Genomic DNA, 12831 nt, shown 5'->3' on the forward strand with positions numbered 1-12831 from the left:
AGCAGATCCAAGGACTATCTAGAACCGCCCAGAGAAGGTTTGGTACCCTGAGCACGCTGTTGTCCTGGTAGAGCCCTGGTTTGCGCTTGTTCTGCGAAGACCTCCAGAGGTGCTTCATCCACTTGCAATGGTGGGACTAATCACTCTCGACGCCTCTGTTGCCCTGCAAACAAGCATGCTGTGAAGTGTCCCTGGGCACTCCAGTGGACTGACCAGCTTGTACCTTGACACATTTGTTGGAGCATTGGTACATCAAATTTTGCCTCGAGCTTTGGGGAAATCCTAGTTCGCACTACAAAGCATTTCCTTGCCCAGTTTCTTTGACCCAGCTTTTTTGGGCCGCGAGAAAGGAGCGTGCGTCAGACCACAACACTTCAATGCCCCTGCGTTACTGTGCGACAGTGGTGGTCGCTGCTGGCGACTTTCCTGCCTTTCTTCAAGTGTCCTGAGACAGCTGCATTGGTGTTTTCTTTGTCCTGAATTTGTGACAAGAGATCCAGCTCCAGTTGTAAACCGGACCTGCATCTGCACCCACAGTGCCTGTGCACTTTGAAGCTAAACCAAGGAGAGGATTTCGTACTCCATGCAACCATCTCCAAGCCTGCCAAGTTTGGATCCCAAGTGAGCTAAGGCCGGTGAGTAATCATACCACTTACCAGTGGCCCATATTTATCCAACCAGTTTTTACGTATAAAGGATCCCTTGTGGTCCTTGCCTTGGCTTGGGTAGCTCTTGCTTCCTAAAGCCGAATGAAAGTTGAGGACAGCTTTTTCTCTGCAGCAGATCCTTCTCTAACTCTCGGAACCAAATTTCCTCTTGCTAACTTTTCCTTACCATTGAATATTGTGCTGTGGAAGCTTAAAGCACAAACTTGACACTGGGCACAAGGCTCCAATCCTCGTAGGGCTGGACTTTTTAAGTTAGGGATCTTTATCTTTGGAGTTGACCTATGTATTAAAGTTTGTCTGCTTTCTCTCCTGATAGGTTTTGATGGGAAACCGCACTTTACCGCATTGACCGAGAAGTTATTGTACATATATTTTACACAGTGGTTGTTAAGTAGTGATATTACTTTGCCATGATTCACTTGTTTGTTCTTGGCCTAATAAACTCTATATTTTTGATATACTACTGTCTAAGGGTAATTCTTGTCATCTTACTCTCTGTGCTCATCCAAGAATTCAGATCACCCCTACTACTCCTGAGACTTAGCCTTGGCTGCTCTCCAAACTACCTTGAATTATCCTGGCTATCTTCTCAGAAGTGTTCCCTGTTTCACTAACAAGGGTGGCCTCCTAAACATCTGCTCACCAGAGCAGAATTTAGAAATCCATTCTTACACAGACAGAAGACCCTTATCTCTTTAAACCTACGGGTTAACCTCCACACTAATTTGGCCATCTATATTATGCCTTCTGGGTAAAACAGCCAGAAGAGAGAGAGCCCTTACTACCCCACCTGTCCTGTAGAGAGGAAATTAAGTTTGCCCTCCTTCATTTCTCATCATGCCCAATTAAGATGCGAACGGACGAGTTGGTGGGACTCTTGATATATGAGAACCTAGGGGAGTTTTCCACCAGCCCGGCCCCTAGGGAGAAAGAGAAAGGTTACCCTAAGAATCAGCTCGGGGAGAATAGGACCCAAGGACCTTTTTGCGATCACTCAGAAGAGGAGGCTGATCTAGACTCTGACTTTGATCATGACCAGGCAACGGGCCTCTCCTCATGGGAAAATACCAACCTTCCCAGTACCCTAACAACTCTGGAAAGTTATTGCCCTCTGGAGATAGAAATTCTGGACTCTACAGCCTCAATGCCCTACTGTAAGGGCGACATTGTATGGAACTGGGGGGAGAAATGAATACCCGTCTATACTCCAAGAAGGTTAAAACTCCTGAACAACTGAGGGAGAAGTCCCAGCCAATCGTAAAAAACCTGTGAAACCCTATTTAGAACACCAGCTAGGGAAAGTTACAAACTTTCCCAAGTTCCCCCCTCATTGGGAAATGTCCTTCCCCCTAAAACGCAAATACTGAATTGTTATGCCTCCCCTCTGGGGCGATAACGCCATAACATCTGGTGGAGAGAAGGAGGATATTTTGCACCTTGAGAAAGATAACATGGCAAAACCATTGGTTCCCACTGGTAAGCAAGAGATCCATGAATTAGTCCAAATAAATGAGAAGCCTGCACAAACCATAAATGACACAAGGAGCAAGCAAATAGCCATGCAAGCTGACCTTTTAGAACCAGACGACATAAAATGTGTCAACCTGTCAGGGTAACTTGTATAAATGCAGATCAATAGGTATATCTAAGGAATTCAGTTTTAATCACTATCAGAAATGAAAAGGCCCTTATGAATTCCGCCGTTATTCCTGCCCAGAACAGGTCATCATAGGGACTCACTTTGCACATTTTGGGCAAATCATAAAAAGTAATAAATCTACCCAGCGACAAATATTCCCCCCTTGACAGCTTGGAAGAAGAAAACATGAGTGGAAATCCACCCATCTGGGACTGGAACATCCAAGAGAAATCGGAAACCCAAAGTAATGACCCTAGAAAAAGGCCTAGTAGGAGAAGCCGCAGAGTAAGGGGAAGGGTATGTGATGAATCTCGATGAGCGATTGTCACTGCTTTTGATTGGTAAGCCCCTTTCCATGAGGCTAGGGAGGTAAGGCTGCTACCCGAGGGTCCCCATGGGGGTGGTGTTCAGAGGGAGGATCTCATGGGGAGGGAAAATCCCATTCAGAGAGATGACAATCCCAGGAGAATGTGGTATCCCTTTGACCCTCCCACCTCTCCTTATCAAGCTTCCCCTACAACCCTATCAGGTACTCCCATGTGTTTTTGCTGTCCATCCCATGTAGAAACCACTGGGAAAGTAAAGATCCATAATGTGTGTCATAGTGATACTAGGAAGATGCCAAGAGCAATTAAGATCAATGAGACAAACGAAGGCACGCGCTCTAGTCCCTCAAGTGATCTGATTGGCCAGCTGTCATTCAAAACAAGCAAGGGAAGAGAACAAAGGCGTCTTCATCTCGGCACGGACCAAGAGCCTTTCAGACTACGCAGGGATGGTCATAGCAGAGACACAGGCGGTGTCAGCGAGAGGAGCATCTCCACGAGAACCCCGCAAAGCAGGAAACTTACCAAAGAAAAGGAAATACTCTTGCCGGTAGCCGGGGGTGCTGGAGTGCAGAGAATCCACTGTAGAACTGCTTGAGAGACCTGCGGAAGACAGGAGAGGGCCCTGAAGAGCCGGTGAAGCCACAGAAGATCCTGGGAGACCCACAATCAACCAGAGGGCAATGGCCAAGACCCTACAGGTATTAGGGTGGCTAAGCCCGGGGTTGGGGAGACCCAGAGGGTGCAAGGAACGTTAATAAAAGCACAGACTGACCTACATGAATAGTCACCAAAAAAAAGTAACAAAGTGAAGGGGGTCCGAGGCTCACACTGGGGGAATACGTCCAAACATCACTGAAGGGGAATACGAACATTGTATATGAGAGGAATGCACATAGACCTTGGCAGGAGAGTTAACCAAGGCTGTGTGTCAGGGTGAAAACCGAGAAAGAGAACTGTCAAAGTAAAAATATTGAAGACCCCATTTGTCAGGAGAGTGGGCCAAGTGGGTACAAAAAGCAGGGTATGGGTCCCGTTGCAAAATAGGTAGGAGATCCGAACCCCTTCCTCCTCTTCTTTGTCGCAGTACCTGGAAGCCAGGTCTGCTCACAAGTGTTTGGGACCCTCAACAGAGCTTGGGGAAGGCACCCAGGATGTTCTTCTTCTCCATAGTACATGGAAGCCGGGTCTGCTCAAAAGGGTATTGGACCCTCAACAGTGCTTGGAAAAGAGTGTCCAGGCTGTTCCTATTCGTCACCGCACTGAGAGCCAGGTTGGCTCAAAAGGGTCTGGGACCTATTTCCTTTCAACCAAGAGAAGAGAGACATTTCATGAACCCTAAAGAGACAAAAAGGGAAGGGAAACAATCCTTTTGAACTTTGAGTAACTTTGTTTTGAGGACCTTTTTCTTTTGTTTGATCTTTAATGGAGAACTACAAAGCAGGGTTGCGGGTAACCAGCCAAAAGACATTATCACCTTTTCACCTTATATTAAGTTTAGTTGTTGATTAGGTTAGGATTTAGACACAGAATGTTAAACTTTACTTTGGACGTTCTGACACAGACACTTTAATTAGCTACTTTTGTTGAGGCAGGGTAACCGCTCTTAAACTACTAGCGATAGGGCTAGTTAGAATTTCCTCCAAAACCCTGTTCTTGTTATTAATATTTCTTTGCCAATCAACATACCACCCTTTTGTCTTAGTCTTACTACTACATCCTTAAAGTAAATATTTCAAGTTGCAAGCTACTAACCATACATTAAGTCACTCTCCCCTCAATTATCCATACACACACATCAAACCATTTTAAAATGTAAGGTGGGTCCACAAAAAAACTATCTAATGATGCTTGTCTTTCCAGTCCAGGAACATCTTCCTACTCAACAAGGCTAGTTTTTCATAAGATGAATTTGCATGTTTTCTAGCCTCTACCACTTTTCGGTTTGCTGCTAAAACTAATAGCCATCATTCTATGGATTATATATTTAGAAACAAGATCATGATTACAATATAAATTTTGTTAAATAACTATTGTTGTCTCCCTGATTAATAAGCCAACCATCAATGTCATGTCATGTGAAATGCTGCAAGATTTTACAAATTATGGCCAGTGAGAGAAGGGATCTTGAATTCTGGCAGATACTTACACAAAGTAACCTTGGGATCATTTGAATCTCATCTTCTGAATGGTTCATGCCCAACTCCCTTTCAGCTGTTAGCACAGCAGCCAGCATTGGCAATCCCAGCAGCTTTTTTTTAACACATTTTCAACTGCTTGGACTTTAATACTACTCTCTTAACCCCATACTGTAGCCCTGTATGGAACAACATTCCTTGCTGGTTGTGATGACTTCAGAATTAAAAAAATCCCCCTGCTGCTCATCTCATCATGGTCACTTTGGTCCCTAGACGGGGCCAAATAGATAAACTCCCTAAGCTCTGTTAGGGGGTACCGTTTACAACAAAAGGATACCTTTTCTTCGAATGATGGGGCTTGTAAGGAACTCATGGTGGCAACAGTAAAGACAGACACAAGTGATCACAGTTCAAAGGTGTTTATTAAACTGTAAATGCAGGGTAGAAAGACGCCTAACCTAAACCTAAATCTAAAATGGGAGCAAGCTTCGACCATCAAATGAGAATTAAGGCAGTCCATACGGTGCCATGCCAAAGTAAAAGGCCTATGCTAAAAAAAACTATTGCCAAATCCTTAACACTAATTACAGAAAGAGTGTGAGATAGAGATTTCAATAAAAAAAGAGTGTTCACAAAAAAATAAATCAGGATGTGATTGCCAGGGGTCTCCCTTCCCCACGTTTTGATCATGGGACAAAGTGGATCTCCTGAGCACAGCACGCACTTGAGCCTTCTGAGCACGATCCGACAGTTCCGTACCAGCTATCAGGTTCTTCGTTTGTTAAGTCTCTTTTCAATCAAAAGTCTCTTGCCTTCGAGGGCCTGATGTATTCAACAAAACAAACAAACAAGTTCCTTTCCAAATGGACTTTGGGTGATGACTTTTCACCACTGGATCTCCCTCTGTCGGGCTCGGACCCCTAGCCTTCCCTCGATCGGGCTTAGGCCTTTCCTTCGGGATCTCCCTCTGCCGGGCTCGGATCCAAATGCCAAGGGGGACAATCCACTTCCCCTGGTTTTACAATACTCCTTGCATTCACGACTCTTAATGTCTTTTTAAACAGTTCTTTAGGATTTGCCCCTTTTTTTGTCGTTCTCCCTCTGCCGGGTTCACTCTGGCCAACTTTTGCAAAACTGTGGACCTCCCTCAGTCGAGTTCACTCCTGTCAACACACTTTTCACAGGGACTTCAAGCCTCACCCCTTTTTGTTAGCATCCCTCTGCCAGGTTCACTCTTGCCAACCTTTGCTAAACAGTTCACTGTGGACATCCCTCGGTCGGGTTCACTACTGTCAACACACTGTTCATGCACTACTTTCACCAAGTGCTTTGTTTCCCAATCATCTGGCGATCAAAGACTTTCGACAGTACTGAGGATATTACAAGATCCCTGTATGACGACTTTGACCTCTTTTCGCATTTTCCCAAGACCGTCTGGTTGCACTAGTTTCTACCATTGAGTAATCACCCAGAGTTTCCTACGTGAGCACCCACGTGGTACCGAACTCCTCTGTTGCTAGTTTTCCCCCTTTTTCATCAATAGCTATTTAAGCCTTTTCACAGTTCAAATTAGCCATTAGCTACTTTTTGTTCAACACAGTTCGGTCTCAAATCGACTCTCCCCTCGATTCCCCGGCTGTGTTGAACCACTTGGTTTTCTTTCTCTATGGAGTCACGGTTGGTACCACAGAGACAAGCGTCTCTCTGCGGCTAGGTAATCAGCGGAGGAGGGTCTTGTGTACCATTGACATCTGCTGCAACACACGTTGGCTATTGCTCTCGGTCTTATGATTCCTTCTGTGGAGGTTTCACGGGCCTTGGTCAGAAAGGGTAAGATCGCTTCTCTCCTTGTCACCCTCTCGGTATGCACCATCTTTCTCCTTCTCTTGAACTGCCGTGCTGAGTTAGCTCTCCCGTCGTGCGGTCTGCCTTGCTCAACCTCTCCTCTCGTGCTCCACCTTTTATCTCTGTTGGGAAAGGAAAGGGCTATCAGGTGCATGTAATTCTGGTTAATTGCCTGACTCTGCCTGACCCTTGTGTCGGGACATGTCAGATAAACAGCTCTACGGTTACTTGCCTTCTTCTACAGGGTAAGGAAGGGTTTGTGTCAAAAAGGGGGTTTTTGTCATGGGAAATTAAATTCTTCGTCCTAGGGGGGGGATGGTAAATTCAGAAGGGTGAGATTGGTAGGGTTTGTGAAGCAAACGGGAATGACCAGGATTATTATCATGAAATAAACAAGGGGGTTTGTGGGAACGGTAGTGTTTTATCTGAGCAGGTTGGGAATGCAGGAAATAATAATTGGAGGCATGGGAAGGAGAATGACTTATGTATACGATATTGGAAAACAGGGATTCTGAGAAAAGTAGTTTCCGTTTGTAACGGGGTGTGGCCTCTTAGTCGGTTTAGGTGGATTTTATTAAGGGAGATTCATTGGTCGGAAGGGAGGTAGATGTAGAGCAGCCTCTAAAACCCACAGGGACTTCGTCATCATCGCCTTCTTCCCTGGTACAATTCTGCGTCTCACCTGGTGCATTTCCCGGAGCACACCTCTGGGTTCCCTTACCCGGGAGAACCTCCCCTGTTCGTCTACCCCTCAGTTTGGTATCTGTTCTTCATTGGCCACCTGAATAAGGGTTTCAAGGGGTCTGCCTGGGTTTCTCACAGGCCCAGTTTAAACAATGCAGATTTTTCAGAGTTGACTTTAAGGATTTTAGTCCTGTTCTTGCTAACTGTACAATGTCATCCACGTAAGACAATATGGGAACTTTGCAGTTAGCAATAGTTGGTGCATTTACCACTTAAAATGTCTAATGTTGGTTGACCTTAATCTATGTATGGCCACCCATGTATTGTCCCTAGTGACTGTTCCATTTATTCCTCTCCACAACCTGTTCAAAATGTCACTTGAACTCGCCCCACTGTAAGAAGCTCACTTCTTCCCGTCAAATCCGATTTCTTATCAATTGTACATTCTTTTGTGATCAAAAGAGCATTTTTTGTCCCTGTATATAAATAAATAATATATACTAATGTTGTTTGAGTTATATATAAAATTGAATAAAAGTGGTACAAGAACCTAAACCTGTGTTACTCCTCAAATTTACCATAACCTGTCCTGTATAACCCCCCCACATGCCCATATCTTTCTACATCATCAATTTACTCATGGAAGGCAATAAGTTATCACAACCGGGCAGATTGAATCCCTATAGGGACGAGTGTCTGCTGTGACGAATCGTGGAATTCAGTCACTTCTCCCCAGCGGGGTGCCTTTCCTTGTGAGGCCAGGGAGGTGAGCCCGCTACGCAACATTCTCCTAAGTGGTGGCTGCAAGCAGGACCTCACAGGGAGTGACTCCCCTCTTGCGGACAATGACTCCTGTTCTGCAGAGGAACTCCCTAATGCCCAAGTTCCAAGATTAATTCTGAAGAAAGGTCTAGTGGAACCACTGTGAAGAAGAAGACGAATGAGCAAGTAATAATGATTGCTCAGTGTTTGGAAACCAAATATACTTTGATGAGGCGGAATGAGCGAATAATGAAGAGTGCTCAACTAGATGCGAAAGAGGACTATAGTTCTCTGCTGGGGAGGACCCAGCAATGTAACATAAAAAGGAAAGAAGGACTACTGTCAGGGAGATGTGAATCCTGAGAGTTTTGAATCAGCAGCGTTGTGAAGCTGAGAGAGACTGGGAGATCCTCCACAGGAAGAAAGCAACAAGCTGGCATGTGCAAGAGGCACTAAAGGAGCTGAAGGAAGAAGAAAGCAGGCAAAGAGAACCACGAGGGAGAAAACCAGTTGTGAGAGGTGGCTTTACCCATGAGAGGTGGACTCTGCAGTCCAGCAAAGACACCGAATCTTCTGTTATGCTGGCCCCAGAGAGAAGCAGCAGGGAGACACAGAGTGCAAGCGGGAAGCCGTCCTGAACAACCAAATTAAGCAAGGTAATGGGGAAGGCACAAGACCCTGGAGGAAACACAGTAATAACGAGTACCTGCATCATACTCGTCCAAGTGAAGGATCATATACGAACAGCAGAAAGAACCGAGAAAGTGAAATACATCACAGTACTTATCCTTCTTGTCCCAGTGATACGAGAAAAAATCAAGAGAGAGAAATACATCATGGGGCTCAGCCTACTCATCCCAGTAATACGAGACAGGTCATAGAGGGTGAAATATATTACGGAACTAATCCTACTCGTCCTGGTTATGGCGACATAATGCAAGGGACTGGAACTCATATGGGGACACATCCTACTATTCCCAATTTTGCAAGAAAAGGCAAAGAGAGTGAGACTTATGTGACAAACCCAGGAGTTAAGTCCCTACACACCATCAAGGGAACACTGCCTGAGACCTTAAAAATCAGCACAACAAAAAGGTTTTGTCTAGTTTCTCTGATGTTAATACTTAAAGGTGGCACTAATCACGCTACTTGCGTAAAGCGACGCCAGTAATGAGTGTATGCAGTACTGGGACAGGGAGGCCATTGGAGGAGGCGATAAACTACAACCATTATAGTAGTTTTACAAAAAGCGAAGTTGAGCCGGAAATAGAACACAGTGTTCGTGGTAGCAGTGGTTGTTGTAGTAGTGGTAGCGGTAGCCGTAGTAGCAGTGTTTTAAAGCAGAGAAGAAACTTGAGAAAAAAGCCTCCAGTTTTGTAAGAGGACGTGGGGTAGGGAGCTACACGAGAGGCTGCTGAGAGACAGCGCCATAATCAGTATTCTGAAACTAGACACGGAGTGGAAGCAGAAAAGTACGAAACAACTAGAGTAAAGTTACATCCCAATTCCCGAAAACAAAGATCGGTGGAAAACCACTTAGTAAGCCGGAGCGGCAACAGAAACCAGGGCTTCACCAAGTGGTACTGCTTCGGTCTCCCTAATATACCATCACGGAACACAAGCAGCATTCGCCCTGAGACTGGTAAATGGTCTCAGGAATTTGAAAGCATCACCAACTGGTGTGAGTGTTGGTGAGGGGCGGATGTGCTGAGGAGGTGTACCCTGCCTCAACAGCGTGAATCGGGTGGACGAAGGCGGATACTGTGGCTGAAATGCTGTGGATCCGAGAGGCTTACTGCTTCTCCAGTGCCAGCCGGGACAACAAACAGCAGCACGACAACCAAGACGGCACACCTGTGCAGGAAATATATTGGCTCACCAAATGGGGGAAGCCACAGGAAGAGAGCACAAGTAGTGCTTGGGAACGGGGACCAACACCTTTATTCAGCAACCGGTCCCTGGTTGAGGGGTCTTACAGTGAGTCCCAAGGATGCAGACTTCCTTAGTTGGTGTCAGTGGGGCAGGGAGGTGTGCAGCGAACACGGTCCTTGGTGAACGCTGGGACATGGCGAATTGCTAAGAAGGAGCCAAGCTGTGGCAGTGGAATAAAAAGTTACGGGGTGTAGGGTAAACCGAGCTAAGTTACATAAATAAAGAAATACTCTTATGAGTGATAAGCAATTAAGCAAAACCCAAGACCCTATCCATCAAGGAAGAAGTAAATAGAAGTAATTTAGACACCATGCAAGGGGGAATTAATGAATGGTGAGAGCAACTCTTCCTCGTCCTAGTTGTGCTGGGAATATTAATAAGCAACACTTGGTAGAGGAATATACCAAATCTGCCAGACATAAGAAAAGACCAGGGAATAGGATTTTCCCCCTGGCACACTAAACAGGAAAGACCATGAAGGGAAATGTCCCTCTGGCCATTAATTAAGTTGGCATCTTTGGCCAATAAAAGAAGAAGGTGACATCCTTAAAAGTGCATCCAGACACTCCCGTACCTACTAGACACTGGTACACTGACAATAAAGAAAGGCCCCAAGAAGGCAGCCAAAATTATATTATTTCCCCTGGTAGTCGTTTTATTTTGGTAGTTATTTTGACATCCTGCCAAAGACGAGTCCACTACTGAGTTTTGTTGAGACAGTTCTGTTGAGACAGGGAAACCCCTCATAGAGTCAGGGATAGTGAGGCATTTTACCCCCCCTGTTTATTGTTAAATAAAAGCTCTGTGAAGCTAACCAACACTGTGTCCGTTGTCTTTTTCCGGTGCCTCGCACTTATTATAAAACATATTCTGCTCCTCTCAGTAATACAAGATAGAATCAATACAGTGAGAAGATAACGAATCACATGATTTCAGAGAACATAAAGAGGAACTCTATCATCCCAGAGATTTCAGAAAAGGACAAACTTTCAGAGACGCTTGAGAAAAACATAAAAAGAGAACATCTAAGGCCAAGAGCGCCAAGGAAGAAAAGGCTACATAGCCCAGAAAGAGGGGAACCAAAGACATGGACAAATCCCCTAGCAGAACTGAAGAAGCCAATCCAAGAAATATCCAAAAACTATTTAAGAATCTTATATTGAGGCGGCGGAAGCCTATCCGGGAGAAGGGAGTCAATCACCTGGCCTTTTTGTTATTTTATCTTAGTGGTAGAGGCAGTGTAGCTTAGGTTTTGGCGGAGGACAGACATATTGCTTTGGACTTCACAACAAATGACTAGCACCCTAGTTGTGTTTGGTGTTAGCTAGGGAAATCCATAGTATAGGTCTTGTAAGGCTTTTTCACAAATTATTTAAATAAACTGTCTATAAGAATGTCACCACTTGGTCTGTCTCCTTCTTCTGACCTACCCCACTGCCATGGTAAATTGCAATTAATATGAGTCAATGCCAGGGACAGATTCATGGGAATGCACTATATGTTGCTTCACTAAACTGTATACTTTGCAGCCAGCAGTTAGAGGTTAAACACTGAACTACTGTCCCAAGCTATATTCTGCCAGAATATTGTTATCCTGAAACTCACTCCTCAAGCCTACTGCATACCATCCATTCATCGAACTTTGCAGAACTGGTAAAGTAGTTTAAGCAAGAGGCATTTCAAAAAGCATGATCAACAAAGGTGTTTTTGAATGGTTTGATCTTTGTATAACATGGGTTGCTGGTGCAAATAAATTCTCCATGAATTCCTTCTGTTGTTTACACATGTAATAGTCGTGGTGAAAATATTGACAAAAATGCTTTTGTATAAATACAACAACATAGATATCGGTAGACACATGTGGATGGCATGAGAAGTAAACCCCCCAAGCTTTAAAGTTTAGCATATCAATGTTGTGATGATTCAGGAGAGCTATAACCAGATGTGATAGCGTACATCTTGTCTGCAAGTTGAAGTAGATGGGTCCAAAGCAAGCAGAAGCAGAAGTCTTCCATGGTTTCAAAAATCATCGAACAGGTGCTGACTTCTCAACTTCAAAATTGTATAGATCTAAATTGTGTTGTTGATGGGGACTGATCAGGCTTCTGCCCCAAACATAGTACCAAAACTGTGCTCTTGTAGGTTTGGTATGATGTTGTCGGGGTTGCTGATAATGTAGGGAGGACCCTCTTGTTGATGTTAGATTTATCGACAACATTCAGTGCAGTGTACCATGATATTTGACTCCCATGTCTGTCGGAATATGCCAACATTTCAGTACGTGCCTTGAGATAATTATGCTTCTTTTTGGAGGACAGAACCCAACAGGTTAGGCCCTTTGCTGTCCTTTTTTGTTTTCTTTGGCTTGGATCAAGTGTTCTGCTGCCTTTTGGAAGGCTTAAGTGATGGTCGTATGGAAAGTCTTCACAGCGGGCATTTCCAAGGCCATGGGGGTATCTAATTCGGAAGTATGTGGGTGCCTTCCATATACGGTGTAGAATGGACTCTGTCCGGTACTGGTGTGTAGCGAGCTGTTGTAGGCATATTCGGCTATCCACAGCACATCCTTCCAGCTTTCTTCCACTTGATGGAACATGCACCATAGGTATTGCTCTAGTGTCTGATTCGTCCGCTCCGTTTGGCCATCAGTTTGGGGATGGTAACTAGTGGACAGACGAATATCGATTTGGGCAATTGCACAACTCTTCCTCCAGAAGTTAGACACAAATTGACTCCCTCGGTCAGAAATCAGGACGGAGGGGAAACCATGTAATCATACGATTTGCTCTACAAATACCTTTGGCAGACTGGATGCGTTTGGTACACCTTTAAGCAGA

The 12831-nt window shown here is 44.8% G+C and overlaps 1 protein-coding gene across 1 annotated transcript in view; it reads left to right on the forward strand.

Moving 5' to 3' along the window:
• Positions 1-12831, forward strand: part of ATP8B4 (ATPase phospholipid transporting 8B4 (putative)) — a 5389235-nt gene that overhangs the window by 315539 nt on the left and 5060865 nt on the right. The window lies entirely within an intron of this gene.

Source organism: Ambystoma mexicanum, chromosome 11 (assembly GCF_040938575.1).
Source record: "Ambystoma mexicanum isolate Mex_15411 chromosome 11, UKY_AmexF1_1, whole genome shotgun sequence".
In the NCBI taxonomy this organism is placed as follows: Eukaryota; Metazoa; Chordata; class Amphibia; order Caudata; family Ambystomatidae; genus Ambystoma; species Ambystoma mexicanum.